At 42.8% G+C, this 21451-nt stretch overlaps 1 protein-coding gene across 1 annotated transcript in view; it reads right to left on the bottom strand.

Moving 5' to 3' along the window:
- med27 (mediator complex subunit 27) overlaps nucleotides 1-21451 on the bottom strand; it is a 305523-nt gene that overhangs the window by 224355 nt on the left and 59717 nt on the right. The window lies entirely within an intron of this gene.

Here is a 21451-nt window from a genome sequence, read left to right as displayed (position 1 = left end):
TGTGATATACTTGGATTTGACAAGGCGCCACATCAAAGACTATTATGCAAAATAGGAGCACATGGTGTAGGGTTTAACATATTAGCATGGATAAAGGATTGGTTAGTTAATTGGAAGCAGAGAGAGGGCATAAATGGGCCATTTTTGGTTGGCAAGCTGTAACTAGTGAAGTGTCACACGGATCATTGCTAGGACCTCAACTATTTACAATCTACATCAACGACTTGGATGAAGCGGCTGAATGTATGGTTGCTAAATTGGCTGATGACACAAGTAAGTAGGAAAGCAAGTTGTGAGGAGGACGTAAGGGATATCAATAGGTTCAATGAGTGGGCAAAAAGTTGGCAGATGAAGCATAATGTGGGAAAATGTGAACTTGTCCACTTTGGCAGGAAGAATAGAAAACCTGCATATTATTTAAATGGGGAAACTGCAGAACTCTCGAGTTACAGGAGGGATCTGGATGTCCTGGTACATGAATCAAAAAAAGTGAGTATGCAGGCAAATTGAATGTTGGCATTTATTGCAAGGGGAATGGAATATAAAAGTAGGGAAGTTTTGCTACATTGTACAGGGCATTGCTGAAACCACATCTGGAGTACAGTGTACAGTTTTGGACTCCTTATTTAAGAAAGGGCAGAATTGCATTAGAAGCAATTCCGAGAAGGTTCACTCGACTGATTCGTGGGATGAAGGGGCTATCTTACGAAGAAAGGCTGGTCAGATTGGGCCTGTATCCATTGGAATTTAGAAGAATGAGAGGTGATCACATTGAAACATAGAAAATCCTGGGGGGTCTTGACAGGGTGGATCCGAGAGGATGTTTCTCCTTGTGGGAGAGACTAGAACTAGGGGACATGGTTTAAAAATAAGGTGTTTCTCATTCAAGACATAGATGAGGAGAAATTTTTTCCCCTAGACAGTCCCGAGTCTTTGGAATTGTTTTCCCCAGAGAACAGTGGAGACAGGGTCACTGATTATTTTTTAAAGTAGAGGTAGGTGGATTCTTGGCTAACAAGGGAGTCAAAGCGTATAGCGGGTTGACAATTTAGGAGGCAACATGTTTAAGAATGGAAGAGTAAAGGGAGGTTCAAAACAAAAATAAAAATACCTGGAAAAACTCAGCAGGTCTGAAAGCATCTGCGGAGAGGAACACAGTTAACGTTTCAAATCCGTATGACTCTTCAACAGAATTAAGGAAAAATAGAAGAGAGGTGAAATATAAGCTGGTGTAAGGGGGGGTGGGATAAGTAGAGCTGGATAGAGGGCCAGTGATAGGTGGAGATAGCCAAAAGATGTCATAGACAAAAGGACAAAGAGGTTTTGAAGGTAGTGATATTATCTAAGGAATGTGCTAATAGGTGACATTAAGGGTAGAAAGCAGGATGAGCAAGGTACAGATAGCCCTACTGGGGGTGGGTGGGGGGGAAGGGATCAAAATAGGCTACAAGGTAGAGATAAAACAATGGATGGAAATACATTTAAAAATAATGGAAATAGGTGGGGGAAAAAATCCATATAAATTATTGGAAAAAAGGGGGATTGGAAAAGGGTGAGGATGGAGGAGAGAGTTCATGATCTAAAATTGTTGAACTCAATATTCAGTCCGGAAGGCTGTAAAGTGCCTAGTCGGAAGATGAGGTGCGTTCCTCCAGTTTGCATTGAGCTTCACTGGAACATTGCAGCAGGCCAAGGACGGACATGTGGGCATGAGAGCAGGGTGGTGTGTTGAAATGGCAAGTGACAGGGAAGTCTGTGTCATGCTTGCGGACAGACCGAAGGGAGGTCGTTTGTCATAGTGTGCATGGGCAGAGGGATCATGGGGGGCATTTTTGAGAAGTGTTGTGATTACAGCTTTGAAATGGGAAGGGTCAGTACCAGAGGAGAGGGAACCATTTTCAATGCCAATTTCCGAAGAGCAAGCACGAGAAGAGAGCAAGCGAAAAGGGGAGAGAGAGAGAGAGAGAGAGAAAGGGAGAGAAAGGGAAAGAAAGAGAGAAAAGGGAAAGAAAGAGAGAAAAGGGAAAGAAAGAGAGAAAGGAAGGAAGGAGAGGGAAGAAAAGAAAGAGAAAGATAAGGATTTTTAAAATATGTCTCACACACACACAAAATCGGACAGTGGAATCCAAGCCCATGATAGATTAAGGAGTTGTAAGAAATTCCCAAATGGTCCAGTCTGAACCAGCTCTCATGCCTGCTAAACCAACTGCATGTCAAAATCTGAGAGACATCCACAGAGACTGCAACCTTACTGCAGGTGTGTTGGTCCTTGAATGAAAAGGGACAAATGTTACACTTCATCATTTTTAAGTGACAGTTTTACCAGCAGTTCAAAAGGATTTAATTTCAAAGTTTAATATCTGGTTTTCAAGAAGTATAAATAGCATGTCGTTATGGTAATTGACCTTCTTTAGTCCAAACTGCACAGCCAATGAGCTCCCTGCCAGTAGCTGCAGGCAACTGAAGCAGCCTCATGGCACAAAGCCTTGTGCTATGGCTCCATAGCATTACATCCAAAAGACAGAGCAGTAGTAAAATGTCAAATTGAAAGTTAATCTTGTCTGCACTAAATACACACATTATCTACAACTATGATTTGCTTTATTGGAATGCTGCATATTTCACTGTTAAACTAGACAAATAACACCATTATGTAGGCAACATGAAACCCGTGTCACCAACAGTCAATAACAATAAGAGGCAAAGAATGTAGAAGCATGCATGTTCTGAAGAATGTGCAACTGTCAGAAATTGCTGGGGGTATGTTTTTAATCAGTGTGATGAGCACTCAGTAATCTTTCATTAACAGAACAATATATATATATATATATAAAATAAATACAGGTGCCCACAGACAGAATAAACTGTCAAACTATAGGATATTAACACTCTCTCACACTGATGTGCCTCTCCCCATTACTGTGGCTTCCTGCAACAAGAGGTCCAAACCACTATCTCCAATTTGCCTTCATTACACCTTTACCCTCAGTGTCACCAGTGCACCATATCCAAAGAATGCAAATTATTAAATGAAAAACTGAGTATCGTTGTAGATGAATGCATTACATTCTACAAATAAATGATAGAAAACGCTCCTACAGCTGAATTGCACTCTGTGGCTAATTTTTACAGTCACAGTGGGACATTTTTCCCCATGGGGTGCAGGGGACAGAACATTCAGAGGATGTGGTTATTATTGCCACCTTCTACATATCCTTACATGTGGAAGAAGAAATGACAGAACAGTTTAATTATGAAAAAGAAAGGTATGATACAGGGCATAAGTGGAGGACCATTATAACGACATGAACTGGGGTCTCAAGGAGCTCGCCTATTACCAGGCTCCTCTGCCACAATAGAATGTCATTGTAAATTGGTATAGTCAGTAACTACTCCCACAGTTGCATGACTTTTTCTATCTCGTTAATGAATTATTTTACAGGAAGATTCCTTTCATGATGATGATACAGGTGAAGGGTCAATGCCCACAGTGAAGAACCAAACAGTATCATGGTCAAGAGCAGGAGAGAAGACACAGTAAACCAGAAAGTAGTCATTAGATGGTGCCAACCTTGGCCTTTCATTGGTTACAACTAATTTCTGCAATCACCTAAAGTGGTGTGCATCAAGCTGAACTTCACAATTTAATTTCTAAAATTTACAACTTGTAACAGGAGTACAGCAGAGATCTCGTGCACAGTTGAATCTCTCAAAAACTCATTGGTCTCCAGCCAAACAGCCACATTTGGTATTTTGTGCAAATTATATTAATTGGGCCAGCAACTATTTCAGCAATTTAATTTAAAACATGTTTATTGCCAAATACCACGGCAATGTTTTCAAAATAAGACATCAATAATTTAGTCATAGGCTGAGGAAACAGAACAGTTGGTAGTTCAGAGAAACCTTCCCCCAATACTGCATATATCTGTTGCCAAAGCATTCTATTGCTATGGTGCCCAGGGCCTGAATGGGAAGTAAGGCTGTCCAAATGATTGGAATTGAGATGCTTTTCAAAACACTGCTTCTGGTAACATTTGAAGTTTCTGTGGTGAAGTGCAGTACTCACACATACACAGTGACAGCAGAATTGCTTGCTTCCAGAACTAAATGGAATTCAGAGACCTGCTCACAACAGAAGTGCATGGTACAGTCTGCCTTTTGATGGGCTTTTTGAAAACAGGCACTGCTTTTTGCTGAGAACCTTGTCACATGTTCTTGCACTTCTTGTATTCCTGTTTTGTCTTGTCCTTGCACTGACCTTAAAAGTCTGGAAACGCAATTACTTGCAAATCAAAAATGTACTCAATGGTCAGAGGGTACAATCATATCCGTCTCTGTAATAATTAAAGGTAGAAACAAATCATTGACAAGCTCCACTGAAAACAATCCCTCTATTCCTTCTCACAGTTCCTGAAGGTCTCCTCCCTCAAGCCAAGGATCCTCAATGTCAGAAACCAACTGCCAGTGACCATTTTTCACATGTAGGCCCAGAGCCCAAGTGCTGGCAGCCTGAACAATAGTGACATAATCTTCTCCTCATCTGATTATGTACACATGCATTCGACTGTGTAATAATCAAATATAGGAATTTTAGCTGATTTTGTGCCCCTAAGACACACGAGCTATCCAAATACATTCCCCAATTTTTCTCCCCACTACAGTTGGGATCAGCTAAAATATTGCAGTTAAAAGATTGAAACTAGTGACCTCCTGGTCTGTGTCGCTCTATCGTAGATTTAATCATGCCATCTGGTCACTATAATTTTTAAACTGATAAACATACAAAACAATTTGACCAAAATTATTTCAAAAATCACAAATTCAGAATTACTCCAGCAAGCTTAATATTTTGGAATTGCTGTCATCCATTCCAGGCCTCTCTTATCCATGATATTCAGTATACAAGGCAGTAAGGACAAACCAGACTTTCATTGCAAATAATTTCCAGGTAAAGACAACTTTAGTGAATTTTTACAGGAAGGGTAGCTTGTAGCGAAACTACCATCATATAGTCTGAATATCATACAGTCTGAAATAAAACACTTAATCACAAACAGTAGGGACAGTAGGGTTTGGCCCCTGTGATTAGCTGCCAACAGACAAGCATGAAAACTTCGCGCCAAAAAAAGCTAAAACACTTCAGTTTGGAATCACCAGAAACGGTTTCAAATTCTAAGCAATGGGTAACCTTAAATGAAAAATGTAGTTTTTATTAAACATCAGCATAAGCAAGGTAAAGACTTGCCTCCAGAGTCAGGTCCAAGACTTATAATTCAAACTCCCCCTGGATTCAACTACTACTGCCTCAAATAATCCTTTCATCTCGGTCCTAAAAAGAATGCCGGCAAAGGATTCACTTTGCATCTGTGCACCTATTAAGCAGCTTCATTTTACTCAGTAGGAAGTTTCTCATCAGGTGTAAAGAATCTACATAATTTGGCTTGAATCATCCCACCCAGAAACAATATTATCAGCTAATAATTCATATGAAAAAAACACTGACCTATATAATCTAAGAATGTAAAAAAGAAATATTATCCTACAAATATTTGTATAGAGACTTAATGAAACAAGGAGAACAGAGAGATGGATGAAAATATATTTCATTTGAAATAATAGATGAATCTGGTTTTACATTCCAGGCTAAATTATTGAAACTATGTATTATATGCAATATCCTTATTAGGTCATCCAGGAAAAATATTTCCCATTAATTTATGTGCAGTTATGTATTTGTAGCACATAAATTGAATACACTGACAGTTTCCTGGTTGAGTCTTTGCCCCTCTGCTCCAAGGGAAGTTTCTGTGCTTGAATACATCTTAGGAAATCTGTATTACAGTGTGACAGGTGTACCATTCCAAACTCCTGACCTGTCACTGCTCAAACAAAAGCAAAAGCCCTTTGGGTAGGTGAAGCAACGATGAGTTGTGCAATCTTACATATACTAACTGATTCCCCTCCCAAACCGAACTCATTCTCATTTTTATCATCTTAGTAAGTACATCGCCCCCACAACATCATAACATCACTTCATGTGTTTGGCATTGCCGCCAATCTTGAGAAAAGGATCTCAACATTAGAATCATGCAGCTGACTCAAGGTTATGTCAATTAAGCCAATTCAATTTGCTAATTAAAATTATTTTTGAAATCAGACCTAAATAATACCATTCTTATCAAACTTACTGGGCCAGAATTTGCTATAGAAATAAACAGCGAGGTCAGCAGTGCTCACTGTTATTAAAGGATCAATAAAATAACAATTTCCAGTGACCATAAACATAGTTAAAACACAGAAATCAGGATGTTGCTATCAAGAGTTGCCCTGCTCGTCTAGAAGCTGCACTATAGTGGTATCCCATGAGAGACTTAGCATTCAAATTTAAGGAACTGCATGAAGTTCCTGTACTTGTGTGACATATACACACTAAATTTGCCAGAAAGTTTTAGGGCTTGTCCATAAGATCATTAGAAAAGGAGTAGGCCATTTGGCCTATTGAGCTTACTCCGCCATTCAATATGATCCGGTTGTAGCTTTAATTCCACTTTCCTGCCTGGCCCCCATAACCCTTGTCAATCAAAAACCTGTCTAACTCAGCCTTGGATATATTCAATGACCCAGCCTCCACTGCTCTCTGTGGAAGGGAATTCCAAAGACTAACAATCCGAGAGAAGAAATTCCTCTCCATCTCTGTCTTAAATGGGAAACCCGTTATTTTGAAACTGTGCCCCCTAGTTCTAGATTCCCCCAGTAGGGGAAATATCCTCTCTGCATCTACCCTGTCAAACCCTTCAGGATCATATGTTCAATAAGATTCACACAAACATATGAATTAGGAGGAATAGCCCACTAGGCCCCTCGAGCCTGCTCCTCCATTCAATAAGATCATGGCTGATCTAATTTTAACCTCCACTTCACATTCCTGCCTACCCCTGATAACCTTTCACCTCCTTACTCATCAAGAATTTATCTACTTCTGCCTTAAAGACATTCAAAGGCTCTGCCTCTGCCCCTGCCACCTTTTGAGGAAGAGAATTCCAAAGTCTCAACCCTCAGAGAAAACATTTTTCATCATCGGTCTTAAATGGGCGACACCTTATTTTTAAATAGTGGCCCCTATTTTTAGATTCTCCCACAACAGGAAGCATCCTTTCCAAATCCACCCTGTTCAGTCCCCTCAGGATCTTATGTTTCAATCAAGCTGCCTCGTACTCTTCTAAACTCCAAGCTGATACAAACATAGCTTTTCTAACATTTCCTCATAAGACAACACACCTTTTCCAGGTAATAATCTAGTAGACCTTCTCTGAACTGCTTACAATGTATTTACATCTTTCCTTAAATAAGGAGACCAATACTGTACATAGTAGCCAGATGTGGTCTCACCAAAGCCCTGTATAACTGATGCATAACCTCCCTACTCTTGTATTCAATTCCCCTCATAATAAATGATAACATTCTATTAGCTTTGCTAATTACTTGCTGCACCTGCATACTAACCTTTTGCGATTCATGCAACAAGACACCCAGAACCCCCTACATCTCAGAGCTCTGCAATTTCTCTCCATTTAGATAATATGCTTCTTCTTTATTCGTCCTGCCAAAATGGATATTTTCACATTTTCCCATATTATACTCCATTTGTCAGACCTTTGCCCACTCACTTAACCTATATATATCTTTTTGTAGCCTCCTTATGTCCTCTTCACAATTTACTTTCCTACCTATCTTTGTAACCATCCTATCCATCCCTTCATTCAAATCATTTATATAAATTGTAAAGAGTTGAGGCCCGAGCACTGACCCCTGTGGCACACTACTCGTCAAATCCTGTCAACCAGAAAATGACCCATTTATGCCTACTCTGTTTCCTGTTAGCTAGCCAATCTTTTATGCATGCCAATATGTTACCTCCTACACCATGAGCTTTTATTTTCCACAATAACCTTTGATGTGGCACCTTATAAAATGCCTTCTGGAAATCTAAGTACAGTACATCCACCGTTTCCCCTTTATCCACATGGGACTCCTTCATAGAACTCCAGTAAATTGGTGAAACATGATTTCCCTTTCACAAAACCATGTTGGCTTTGCCTGATTACCTTGAATTTATCTATGTGCCCTGCCATAACATCTTTAATAATAGCTTCTAACATCTTCCCCTGGCAGATGTTGAGTTAACTGGCCTATAGTTTCCTGCTTTCTGTCTCCCTCCCTTTTTCAATAAGTCTTACATTAGCTAATTTCAAATCTAATGGAACCTTCCACAAATCTAGTGAATTTTGGAAAATTAAAATCAAAGCATCTACTACCTCATTAGCCACTTCCTTTAAGACTCTAGGATGAAACCCATGAGGCCCCAGGAACTTGTCAACCCACAGTTCCAACAATTTGCTAAATACCACTTCCCTAGTGAATGTAATTTTGAATTCCTCCCTCCCTTCTAATTCCTGACTTACAGCCATCTGAGGTGTTACTTGCATCCTCTATGGTGAAAACCAAAGCAGAATGCTCACTGAATTCATCTGCCATTGCCTTATTTTCCATTATTAACTCCCCAGGCTCACTTTCTTTGGGCCAACGCTCACTTTGCTAACTCTTTTCTTTTTAGAATATCTATAGAAACTCTTACTGTCTTTATATTTCTAGCTAGCTTTCTCTCATACTCTAATTTTTCCCTCCTTAATAATCTTTCAGTCATTCTTTGCTGTTTTTTATATTCTGTCCAATCTTCTGACCTGCAATCCACCTTTGTGCAATTATATGCTTTTTCTTTAAGTTTGATGCTATCTTTAACTTTTTTAGTTAACCATGGATGGTGGGTCCTCCTCTTGGAATTTTTCTTTCTTATTGGAATGTATCTGCTCTGTGTATTTTGAAATATCCCCTTAAGTGTCTGCCATTGCATCTCTATTGAACTATCCCTTAACCTGAATTGCCAATTTACTTTTGCTAGCTCTGCTTTCATGCCCTCATGTCCTATTTAAGTTTAAAATACTACACTTAGACCCGCTCTTCTCTTCCTCAACTGAATGTAAAATTCAATCATATTATGATCACTGCTACCTAGGAGTGCCTTCACTAGGAGGCCATTAATTAATCCTATCTCATTGCACAATATCAGGTCTAGTATAGCCTGCTCCCTGGTTAGCTCCAGAACATGCTGATCTAACTAATTATCCCAAAAACATTCTATGAATTCGTCATCTGTGTCACATTTGCCCATCTGATTATTCCACTTTATATGTAGATTAGAGCAGAACCAGGAGGATTAAAGGGCACGAGAAAGAGCGAGATCGAGAGTGGGGCCAGCAGGATAAATAATTAAGTAAGTGATTGGTTGGTGAGTATTTTACTTGTTTTGCTTATTTATCTTTTAATACTGGTACAATTTATTGGTAACTGCAAGGTTGTCTTCATTATAAGATTAATTTAGATTAAGTATTGTTTGAAGTATAAGAAATAAAGTAAGGTCCCTAGCATATATTTAATATTCTTTAAACCAGATGAAGTAAAAGTAAAGGGAGCAATGTAAGGTAAGTCACGACAGGGCAACTTGGCCATGTGGAATGTTCCTCCTGTGCAATGTGGGAATTCAGGGACAACGACGTGGGTATGGAAATCAGGCAGAAAGACTGTGATAAAATTAAAGACATTAGCAGAGAAAGGGAAGATGTTCTAAGTGGTCTGGCAGGCTTAAAAGTAGGTAAATCTCCAGGCCCGGATGAAATGTATCCCAGGATGTTGAGTGAGGTGAGGGAGGAGATAGCAGGGGCGCTGGCAATAATTTTCAATACCTCTCTGGCCACAGGAGGGGTGCCAGAGGACTGAAGGACAGTCAATGTGGTACCATTATTCAAGAAGGGAGGAAGGGATAAACCAGGGAACTACAGGCCAGTCAGTCTAACCTCAGTGGTGGGGAAACTACTGGAAGCAATTCTGAGGGACAGAATTAATCTAAACTTGGAGAGGCAGGGATTAATCAAGGACAGTCAGCATGGTTTTGTTAAGGGGAGGTCATGTCTGACCAATTTGATTGAATTTTTCAAAGAGGTGACCAGGTGTGTAGATGGGTGCAATACACTTGGCGTAGTCTACTTGGACTTCAGCAAGGCTTTTGATAAGGTCCCGCATGGGAGACTGATAATAAAGGTAAGAGCCCATGGGATCCAAGGCAATTTGGCAAATTGGATGCAGAATTGGCTGAGTGGCAGGAAGCAGAGGGTGATGGTCGAGGGGTGTTTTTGTGACTGGGTGCCTATGTCCAGTGGGGTTCCACAGGGATCGATGTTGGGTCCCTTGCTGTTTGTGGTATATATAAACGATTTAGGCTTGAATGTAGGAGAGTTGATCAGTGAGTTTGCGGATGACACGAAAATTGGTGGGGTGGTAAACAGGGAGGAGGATAGCCTTAGATTGCAGGAGGATATAGATGGGCTGGTCAGATGAGCTGATCAGTGGCAAATGGAACTTAATCCAGATAAGTGTGAGGTGATGCACTTGGGCAGGACAAACAAGACAAGGGAATACACGATGAATGGTAGGACCCTTGGGAGTAGCAAGGATCAGAGGGACCTTGGTGTGCATGTCCACCGTTCCCTTAAGGTAGCGGGACAGGTAGATAAGGCGGTTAAGGCGGCACATGGGATACTTGCCTTTATTAGCCGAGGCATGGAATATAAGAGCAGGGAGGTTATGCTGGAACTGTATAAAACGCTGGTTAGGCCACAGCTAGAGTATTGCGTGCAGTTCTGGAATCCACATTATAGGAAGGATGTGATTGCACTAGAGAGAGTGCAGAGGAGATTTATCAGGATGTTGCCAGGGCTGGAGCATAGGAGATTGAGGGGGGACATGATTGAGGTGTATAAAATTATGAGGGGCAAAGATAGGGTCAACAGGGAGGAACTTTTCCCCTTGGTGGAGGGGTCAATAACCAGGGGGCATAGATTTAATGTAAGCGGCAGGAGGTTTAGAGGGGATGTGAGGAAGAATTTTTTCACCCAGAGGGTGGTGGGAATCTGGAACTCACTGCCTGGAAGGGTGGTAGAGGCAGAAACCCTCATAACATTTAAGAAGTATTTGGATGTGCACTTGCGATGCCATGGCATACAAGGCTATGGGCCTAGTGCTGGAAAATGGAATTAGAATAGTTAGGTGCTTGTTTGACCAGGGCAGACTCGATGGACCGAAGGGCCTTTTTCTGTGCTGTAGACCTCTATGACTCTATGACTTTGTGTCCAAGGCGACCACGTGTGCAAGAAGTGTCGCCAGCTGCAAATACTTGAAATCCGCATTTTGGAGCTGGTGCTGTGGCTGGAGTCACTGTGGAGCATACACAAGGCTGAGATCTTCGCGGATAGCACGTACAATGAGGTGGTCACACCGCAAGTAAAGAATTTACTGGAAGAAAGGGAATGTGCCAGACTTTCCGCCAGACAGAGTAAAGCACTAGGCAGGTAGTGCAGGGGTTCCCTGGGTCCATCTCCCTCTCTAACAGGTTTTCCGTTTTGGGTACTGCTGGGGCAGATGCTTTCTCAGGGGAATGTAGCAAGGGCCAAGTCCGTGCCACCATGATTGGTTCAGCCTCATGGGCGGGGAGGAAAAAGAGTGGGAAAGCAATAGCGATAGGGGATTCTATCGTAAGGGGAACAGAGAGACATTTCTGCGGCTGCAAACATGACACCAAGATGAAATGTTGCCTCCCTGGTGCCAGGGTCAAGGATGTCACTGAGCAGCTGCAGGACATTCTGAAGGGGGAGGGTGAACAGCCTGAGGCCATGGTCCATAGCAGTACCAATGAGCTAGGTAAAAAAGGAATGAGGTCCTGCAGCAGAATATACGGAGCTAGGAAGTAAATTAAAAAGCAGAATTCCAATCTCAGGATTACTCCCAGTGCCACGTGCTAACGAGATCAGGAATAGGAGAATAGACCAGATGAATGTGTGGCTGGAGAGATGGTGTAGGGAGGGAGGAGTTTAGATTCCTGAGGCATTGGGACCAATTCTGGGGAAGATTGAACCTGTACAAGTTGGACAGGTTGCACCCCAGCAGGACCGGGACCAATATCCATGTAGGGATATTCGCTAGTACTGTGTGGGAGGGTTTAAACTAGAGTGGGAGGGGATGGGAACCCGAGAAAGGAGACGAGAGGGGGAAACAAAGATAGAAATGAAAGACAGAAAAGTAGAAAACAAAAGTAGAAGGCAGAGGAAGCAAGGGCTAGCAGTAAATGGGACCATAGTACAAAAACAATGTGTAAAAATGTTGAAAAGACAAATCTAAAGGCACTGTATCTGAATGCACGAAGCATTCGCATTAAGGTCGATGAATTAACAACATAAATAGATGTAAACGGATACAACAGGATTGCGATTATGGAGACATGGCTGCAGGGTGACCAAGTCTGGGAACTGAATATCCAAAAGTATTCAATATTTAGGAAGGACAGACAAAAAGGAAAAGGAGGTGGGGTGGCGGTGTTAGTTAAGGATGAAATCAGTGCAGTAGTGAGAAAGGATGTTGGCACAGAAAATCTATATGTAGAATCAGTGTGGGTGGAGCTAAGAAGCAACAAGGGGCGGAAAACATTAGTGGGAGTTGTCTTTGGCCTTCAAACAGTAGTGGTAAGGTCGGGGACGGCATTAAACAGGAAATTAGAGATGCATATAACAAGGGTGCTACAGTAATCATGGATGGTTTTAACCTGCATATAGACTGGGCAAACCAAAATTAGCAATAATACTATGGCGGATGAATTCATCCAATACATCGAGGAACCAAGTAGGGAACAGGCTATCCTAGATTTGGTACTGTGCAAGGAGAAGGGGTTAATTAATAATCCTGTTGTGCAGGGTTCTTTGGGGAAGAGTGATCATAACATGATGGAATTCTTCAGTAGGATGGAAAGTGAAGTAGCCCAATGTGAAACTAGGGTTCTAAATCTAAACAAAGGAAACTACAAAGGTAAGAGGGGCGAGTTGGCTGTGATAGATTGGGGAATTTCATTAAAAGGCACGACAGTGGATAGGCAATGGCTAATATTAAAGGAACGAATGCATGCATTGCAGTTATACATTCCTTTCTGGTGCATAAACACAACGGGTAAAGTGGCCCAACCATGGCTAACAAAAGAAATTAAGTATAGTATTAGATCCAAACAGCAGTCACAAAGCTGCTAGAAAAAGTAACAAGCTTGAAGATTGGGAGCAGTTTAGAATGCAGCAAAGGACGACCAAGGGATTGATTAAGAGGGGAAAAATAGGGTATCAGAGTAAACTTGCAAGGAACATAAAAGCGAACTGTAAAAGTTTCTATAAGTATGGTTAAAGGAAAAAGGTTAGTGAAGGCAAATGTAGGTCCCTTACAGTCGAAACAGGAGAATTTATAATGGAGAACAAGGAAATGGCAGAGCAATTAAACAACTACTTTTGTTCTATCTTCACAGAGGACAACACAAATAACTTCTCAGAAATGTTAGGGAACCAAGGATCTAGTGAGGAGAGGAGGAATTGAAGGAAATTAACATTAGTAAGAAAATAGTGCTGGAGAAATTAATGGGACTGGAAGCCAATACATCCCTGGGGCCCAATAATCTACATCCCAGGGTACTAAAGGAGGTGGCCATGGAAATAGTGGTTGGTTGTCATCTTACAAAATTCTGTAGATTCTGGAACAGTCCTGGCAGATTGGAGGGTGACAAATGTAACCCTACTATTTGAAAAAGGGAGAGAGAAAACAGGGAATTATAGACCAGTTAGCCTAACATCAGTAGTAGGTAAAATGCTAGAGTCTATTATAAAGGATGTAATAACAGTACACTTAGAAAACATCAACCGGATTAGGTAAAGTCAACATGGATTTATGAAAGGGAAATCATGTTTGACAAACCTGGAGTTTTTTTTTGAGGACATAACTAGTAGAATAGATATGGTGGAACCAGTGGATGTGGTGTATTTGGATTTTCAGAAAGCTTTTGATAAAGTCCCACATAAGAGGTTAGTGTGCAAAATTAAAGCACATGGGATTGGGGGTAATATATTGGCATGGACTGAGAACTGGTTAACAGACAGGAAATAGAGTAGGAATAAATGGGTCCTTAGTCATTGCCTGCCACTCAATGGGGTACTGCAGTGATTAGTGCTTGGGCCCCAGCAATTCACAATAGATATCAATGATTTAGATAAGGGAACCAAATGTAATATTTCTAAATTTGCTGAAGACACAAAACTAGGTGGGAATGTGAGTGGTGAAAAAGAAGTAAAGAGGCTTCAAGACGATTTAGACAAGTCGAATGAGTGGGCAAATCCATGGCAGATGCAGTATAACATGGATAAGTGTGAAGTTATCCACTCTGGTAGGAAAAACAGAATGGCAGAGTATTATTTAAATGGTGCTGGAGTGGGGAATGTTGATGTACAAAGGGGCCTAGGAGTCCTTGTCCACCAGTCACTGAAAGCAAGTGTGCAGGTGCAGCAAGCAGTTAGGAAGAGAAATGATATGTTGGCCTTCGTTGCAAGAGGATTTGAGTATAGGAGCAAGGATGTCTTACTGCAACTGTGCAGGGCCTCGGTGAGACCACACCTGGAGTATTGGGTCAGTGTTGGTCTCCTTACCTAAGAAAGGATACACTTGCCATAGAGAGAGTGCAGCAAAGGTTCACTAGGCTGATTTCTGGGATGACATGATTGTCATATGAGGAGAGATTACGTCGACTAGTATTCAGTGGAGTTTAGAAGAGTGAGAGGGGATCTCATTGAAACGTATAAAATTCTCACAGGGCTGGACAGACTGGATGCAGGGATGATGTTTCCTTTGGCCGGGGTTTCTAGAACAAGGGGTCACAGTCTGAGAATATGGGGTAGGCCATTCAGGACTGAGATGAGCAGACATTTCTTCACGCAGAGGGTGGTGTGGAATTCTCTGCCACAGAAGACTGTGGAGGCCAAGTCACTGAATATATTTAAGGAAATAGATCGATTTCTAGACACTAAAGGCGTCAAGGGATATGGGGAGAGAGAGGAGACATAGCGTTGAGATAGAGGATCAGCCATGATCATACTGAATGGCAGGGCAGATTCGAAGGGCCAAACGACCTACTCCTGCTCCTATTTTCTATGTTTCTATGATAATCGCTGTACCATTCTGACAAGCTCCCAATATTTCCTGCTAAAAGCTACTGCGGATGCTGGAAATCCAAAACAAAAACAGAATTACCTGGAAAAACTCAGCAGGTCTGGCAGCATCGGCGGAGAAGAAATCAGTTAACGTTTCGAGCCTTCATGGCCCTTCGGCAGAACTGGAGCATAGTTAGAAGAAGGGAGAAATATAAATTGGTTTAAGGTGGGTGGGTGGGGGGGGTGGGGAGAGACACATTGAGGGTGTGGTGTGGTGATTGTGGAGATGAGCAGATAATCAAAAGATGTCACAGACAAAAGGGTCAAAGAGGTGTTGAAGGTGGTGGTATTTGTCTGAGAAAAGTGCTAATTAAGAATGGAAGACAGGATATTCAAAGTACAGCTCTAGTGGGGGTGGGGTGGAAAGACTAAAGGTTTTAGTGTTAGATTTAAAAATAATGGAAATAGGTGGGGAAAGAAGAATCTATATAAATTATTGAAAAAAAGCGGGGGGGGGGGGGGGAAGAAACGGGGTGGGGATGGGGGGAGGGGGAGTTTAAGATCTAAAGTTGTTGAATTCAATATTCAGCCCGGAGGGCTGTAAAGTGCCTAGTCGGAAGATGAGATGCTGTTCCTCCAGTTTGCGTTGGGCTTCACTGGAACAATGCAGCAAGCCAAGGACAGACATGTTGGCAAGAGAACAGGGTGGAGTGTTAAAATGGCAAGCGACAGGGAGGTTTGGGTCTTTCTTGCGGACAGACCGCAGGTGTTCCGCAAAATGGTCGCCCAGTTTGCGTTTGGTCTCTCCAATGTAGAGGAGACCGCATTGGGAGCAACGAATGCAGTAGACTAAGTTAGGGGAAATGCAAGTGAAATGCTGCTTCACTTGAAAGGAGTGTTTGGGCCCTTGGACGGTGAGGAGAGAGGAAGTGAAGGGGCAGGTGTTGCATCTTCTGCGTGGGCATGGGGAGGTGCCATAAGTGGGGGTTGAAGAGTAGGGGGTGATGGAGGAGTGGACCAGGGTGTCCCGGAGGGAACGATCCCTACGGAATGCCGTCGGGGGGGTGAAGGGAAGATGTGTTTGGTGGTGGCATCATGCTGGAGTTGGCGGAAATGGCGGAGGATGATCCTTTGAATGCGGAGGCTGGTGGGGTGATAAGTGAGGACAAGGGGGACCCTATCATGTTTCTGGGAAGGAGGAGAAGGCGTGAGGGAGGATGCGCGGGATATGGGCCGGACACGGTTGAGGGCCCTGTCAACGACCGTGGATGGAAAACCTCGGTTAAGGAAGGAGGAGGACATGTCAGAGGAGCTGTTTTTGAAGGTAGCGTCATCAGAACAGATGCGACGGAGGCGAAGGAACTGAGAGAATGGGATGGAGTCTTTACAGGAAGCGGGGTGTGAGGAGCTGTAGTCGAGGTAGCTGTGGGAGTCGGTAGGCTTGTAATGGATATTGGTGGACAGTCTATCATCAGAAATTGAGACAGAGAGGTCAAGGAAGGGAAGAGAAGTGTCAGAGATGGACCATGTGAAGATGATGGAGGGGTGGAGATTGGAAGCAAAATTAATAAATTTTTCCAGGTCCCGACGAGAGCATGAAGCAGCACCGAAGTAATCATCGATGTACCGGAGAAAGAGTTGTGGGAGGGGGCCGGAGTAGGACTGGAACAAGGAATGTTCCACATACCCCATAAAGAGACAGGCATAGCTGGGGCCCATGCGGGTACCCATAGCCACACCTTTTATTTGGAGGAAGTGAGAGGAGTTAAAGGAGAAATTGTTCAGTGTGAGAACAAGTTCAGCCAGATGGAGGAGAGTAGTGGTGGATGGGGATTGTTGGGGCCTCTGTTCAAGGAAGAAGCTAAGGGCCCTCAGACCATCCTGGTGGGGGATGGAGGTGTAGAGGGATTGGACATTCATGGTGAAGAGGAAGCGGTTGGGGCCAGGGAACTGGAAATTGTTGATGTGACGTAAGGTGTCAGAGGAATCACGGATGTAGGTGGGAAGGGACTGGACAAGGGGAGAGAGAAGGGAGTCAAGATAACGAGAAATGAGTTCCGTGGGGCAGGAACAGGCTGACACGATCGGTCTGCCAGGACATCGCTTCTACCTCCTACCCAAAATCCACAAACACAAACAGAGGCTATGGGTACCCGCATGGGCCCCAGCTATGCCTGTCTCTTTATGGGGTATGTGGAACATTCCTTGTTCCAGTCCTACTCCGGCCCCCTCCCACAACTCTTTCTCCGGTACATCGATGATTACTTCGGTGCTGCTTCATGCTCTCGTCGGGACCTGGAAAAATTTATTAATTTTGCTTCCAATCTCCACCCCTCCATCATCTTCACATGGTCCATCTCTGACACTTCTCTTCCCTTCCTTGACCTCTCTGTCTCAATTTCTGATGATAGACTGTCCACCAATATCCATTACAAGCCTACCGACTCCCACAGCTACCTCGACTACAGCTCCTCACACCCCGCTTCCTGTAAAGACTCCATCCCATTCTCTCAGTTCCTTCGCCTCCGTCGCATCTGTTCTGATGACGCTACCTTCAAAAACAGCTCCTCTGACATGTCCTCCTCCTTCCTTAACCGAGGTTTTCCATCCACGGTCGTTGACAGGGCCCTCAACCGTGTCCGGTCCATATCCCGCGCATCCGCCCTCACGCCTTCTCCTCCTTCCCAGAAACATGATAGGGTCCCCCTTGTCCTCACTTATCACCCCACCAGCCTCCGCATTCAAAGGATCATCCTCCGCCATTTCCGCCAACTCCAGCATGATGCCACCACCAAACACATCTTCCCTTCACCCCCCCTGACGGCATTCCGTAGGGATCGTTCCCTCCGGGACACCCTGGTCCACTCCTCCATCACCCCCTACTCCTCAACCCCCACTTATGGCACCTCCCCATGCCCACGCAGAAGATGCAACACCTGCCCCTTCACTTCCTCTCTCCTCACCGTCCAAGGGCCCAAACACTCCTTTCAAGTGAAGCAGCATTTCACTTGCATTTCCCCTAACTTAGTCTACTGCATTCGTTGCTCCCAATGCGGTCTCCTCTACATTGGAGAGACCAAACGCAAACTGGGCGACCATTTTGCGGAACACCTGCGGTCTGTCCGCAAGAAAGACCCAAACCTCCCTGTCGCTTGCCATTTTAACACTCCACCCTGTTCTCTTGCCAACATGTCTGTCCTTGGCTTGCTGCATTGTTCCAGTGAAGCCCAACGCAAACTGGAGGAACAGCACCTCATCTTCCGACTAGGCACTTTACAGCCCTCCGGGCTGAATATTGAATTCAACAACTTTAGATCTTAAACTCCCCCTCCCCCCATCCCCACCCCGTTTCTTTCCCCCCCCCCGCTTTTTTTTCAATAATTTATATAGATTCTTCTTTCCCCACCTATTTCCAATATTTTTAAATCTAAAACCTTTAGTCTTTCCACCCCACCCCCACTAGAGCTGTACTTTGAATATCCTGTCTTCCATTCTTAATTAGCACTTTTCTCAGACAAATACCACCACCTTCAACACCTCTTTGACCCTTTTGTCTGTGACATCTTTTGATTATCTGCTCATCTCCACAATCACCACACCACACCCTCAATGTGTCTCTCCCCCACCCCCCCCACCCACCTTAAACCAATTTATATTTCTCCCTTCTTCTAACTATGCTCCAGTTCTGCCGAAGGGCCATGAAGGCTCGAAACGTTAACTGATTTCTTCTCCGCCGATGCTGCCAGACCTGCTGAGTTTTTCCAGGTAATTCTGTTTTTGTTTCCCACTATTTCCTCTTTGATTCAATACTCATGCCAGTGCAAGTAAATTTTTAATGCCACTGTAAGTCTTAACTTCCATCCAAATAACCTCGACAGTACTGAAAATTAACTCGTGCAGATGTGCAGACCTATGTTAATTATTGGAGGTCTAAAGAATAAAAACTTTAAAACCTTTTTTCCACCCAACCTTATAACCCAATCTCTTTATTTTGCTTGCTGTACATGATTTTACATAGAGTTAAAATTTCTGAATGACACTTTTATTCATTCTTGGGATGTAGGCATCACTGGCTGGGCCAGCATTTATTGCCCATCCCTAATTGCCCTTGAGAAGGTGATGGTGAGCTGCCTTCTTTAACCACTATAGTCCATGCGATGTAGGTACACGCACAGTGCTGTGAGACAGAGACAGAGAAGGAACAGCGATATACTTCCAAGTCAGGATGGTGAGTGACTTGGAGAGAACTTCCAGGTGGTGGTGTTCCCATGTGTCTGCTGCCCTTGTCCTTCTAGGTGGTAGTGGTCATAGGTTTGGAAGGTGCTGTCTAAGAAGCCTAATTGAGTTCCTGCAGTGCATCTTGTAGATGGTACACACTGCTGCCACTGTGCATCGGTGGTGGAGGGAGTGAATGTTTGTGGATGGGATACCCTTGGTACCATCCACACAAGACTGAGAACTGAACAGAACAAAGCTGCATCCTTTCAGCCTTTCACAGTAATACACAAATGCTCCAACACACAGCCCACTATGCCATTTTATTCCTAACTGAAAACTCAACCAGATCATAAAACATGCTCATAGATTATCTTAATGTAAATACAAAAATCAGCCAACCTATCAAACATGAGAGTTTTCTAACAGGTCACTTTTCTTCAATTATTAATTCAGTTAATATTTATGCTCCCATCCTGTCAGTACTGACAGCAGGTGAATTGACAGGTGGATGACTCAGCTCATTTTGAAATCGAGTCAATTGAAAGAAGTCAGTAAGTGGATTACTGTAATAAAACGTAAATAATTAAAAAAAACAAGTTCCAAAGGAACTGCTCAGACACTCTAAAAGTGTTACTATTTCAACAAATCTATAAAAGACCAAGAAAAAAGCTGCAACTGTTCAAATATATTCAATACCAGAAAACAGCAAGTGATTAGGAAAGCTAATTGAATGTTATCATTTATTGCGAGGGGAATTGAATACAAAAAGTAGAGAGGTTATGCTTCAGTTATACAGAGAACTAGAGAGACATCTGGAGTACTGTGTACAGTATTGGTCACCTTATCTAAGAAAGGATGTAAATGCATTGGAAGCAGTTCAGAGAAGGTATATCAGATGGACCTGGAATGGGCAGGTTGTCTCATGAGGAAAGGTTTGACAGGCTAGGCTTGTATCCACTGAAGCTTAAAAGAAGAGTAAGAGGCAATTTGATTGAAATATAAAAGATCCTGAGGGGTCTGGATAGGATGGATGTGGAAAGGATGTTTCCTCTTGTGGGAGGATCTAGAACTAGGGGTCACTGTTTAAAAGTAAGGGGTCACCCATTTAAAACAGAGATGAGGCAAAAAATTTTCTCTCAGAGATTTGAGAGTCTTTGGAACTCTGCTTCCAGCACCTTTTCGGGAAGAAAGTCTTTGAATATTTTTAAGGCAGAGGTGGATAGATTCTTGGGAAACAAGGGAGTGATAGGTTATCAGGAGTACATGGGATGCAGATTTGAGGTTACTATCAGATCAGCCATGATCCTATTAAATGGCAGAGCAAGCTAGGATGGGCTGAATGGCTTACTCCTGCTTCTTATTCGTATGTTCGTAAAGCAGGCACTTGAGGCTAGGGCTGGCACAATACTTTAGCGCCTATGCGGAGAAAGAGAATATAAAATGTGCAAACTGATCATGTGGCTAATCAGATGTCCTACTGATTACTGAAAAGATTAACCAACAAGTCAAATCACTTCACACCACTTCTTGGCTATTTAATGTATCAGCATATTTTAACTAAAACTATAGTTTCATACATATCAGCAATTTGGACATTCCCATTAAAATTACAGAAGAATCTTAAAACTGGAATGTTAAAAAAAACTCCTGGACCACAACCATGAGGAGCATAAAACCTTTTCTTGGTACCTCCATGACAAATCAAGCTAAATGATCAACTTTCTCTTTAGAGTTTTTCAATCACAACTCATTAACAGGTCTTGAATGAAAAAGAAACCACTTGCGTGAAGCAACACCAAGTATAAAAGGCCTGGCTATGCCCTCCATGGTGCTGGGCGTATGGCTGTGCATTGTAAGAGCTAATTTATTGTGAGAAAAACCTCCACAGGGATCTTTACTTTGTCAATCTCACCCTTCCAGCATTCTAAATATTCCTCATCAAGTATCAAAATTGCAATGGTGTAGGTGGAACTTCACAGCTGAACCACAACTGGCTGAAAGGATGCATAATTTGAATTGGGCAAGCCTGGTGTTTTTTTTTTCTTGTCTCTTGTAGGTTGAATACATTGTTATCCTGCTTGACACCGGCAAGCAATCTGGTCAGAATTGAT

The sequence above is a fragment of the Cetorhinus maximus genome, chromosome 10 (assembly GCF_964194155.1).
Source record: "Cetorhinus maximus chromosome 10, sCetMax3.hap1.1, whole genome shotgun sequence".
NCBI classification, from domain to species: Eukaryota; Metazoa; Chordata; class Chondrichthyes; order Lamniformes; family Cetorhinidae; genus Cetorhinus; species Cetorhinus maximus.
Note: the sequence above shows the minus strand (reverse complement) of the source record. Positions and strands in the feature narration are given on the sequence as shown.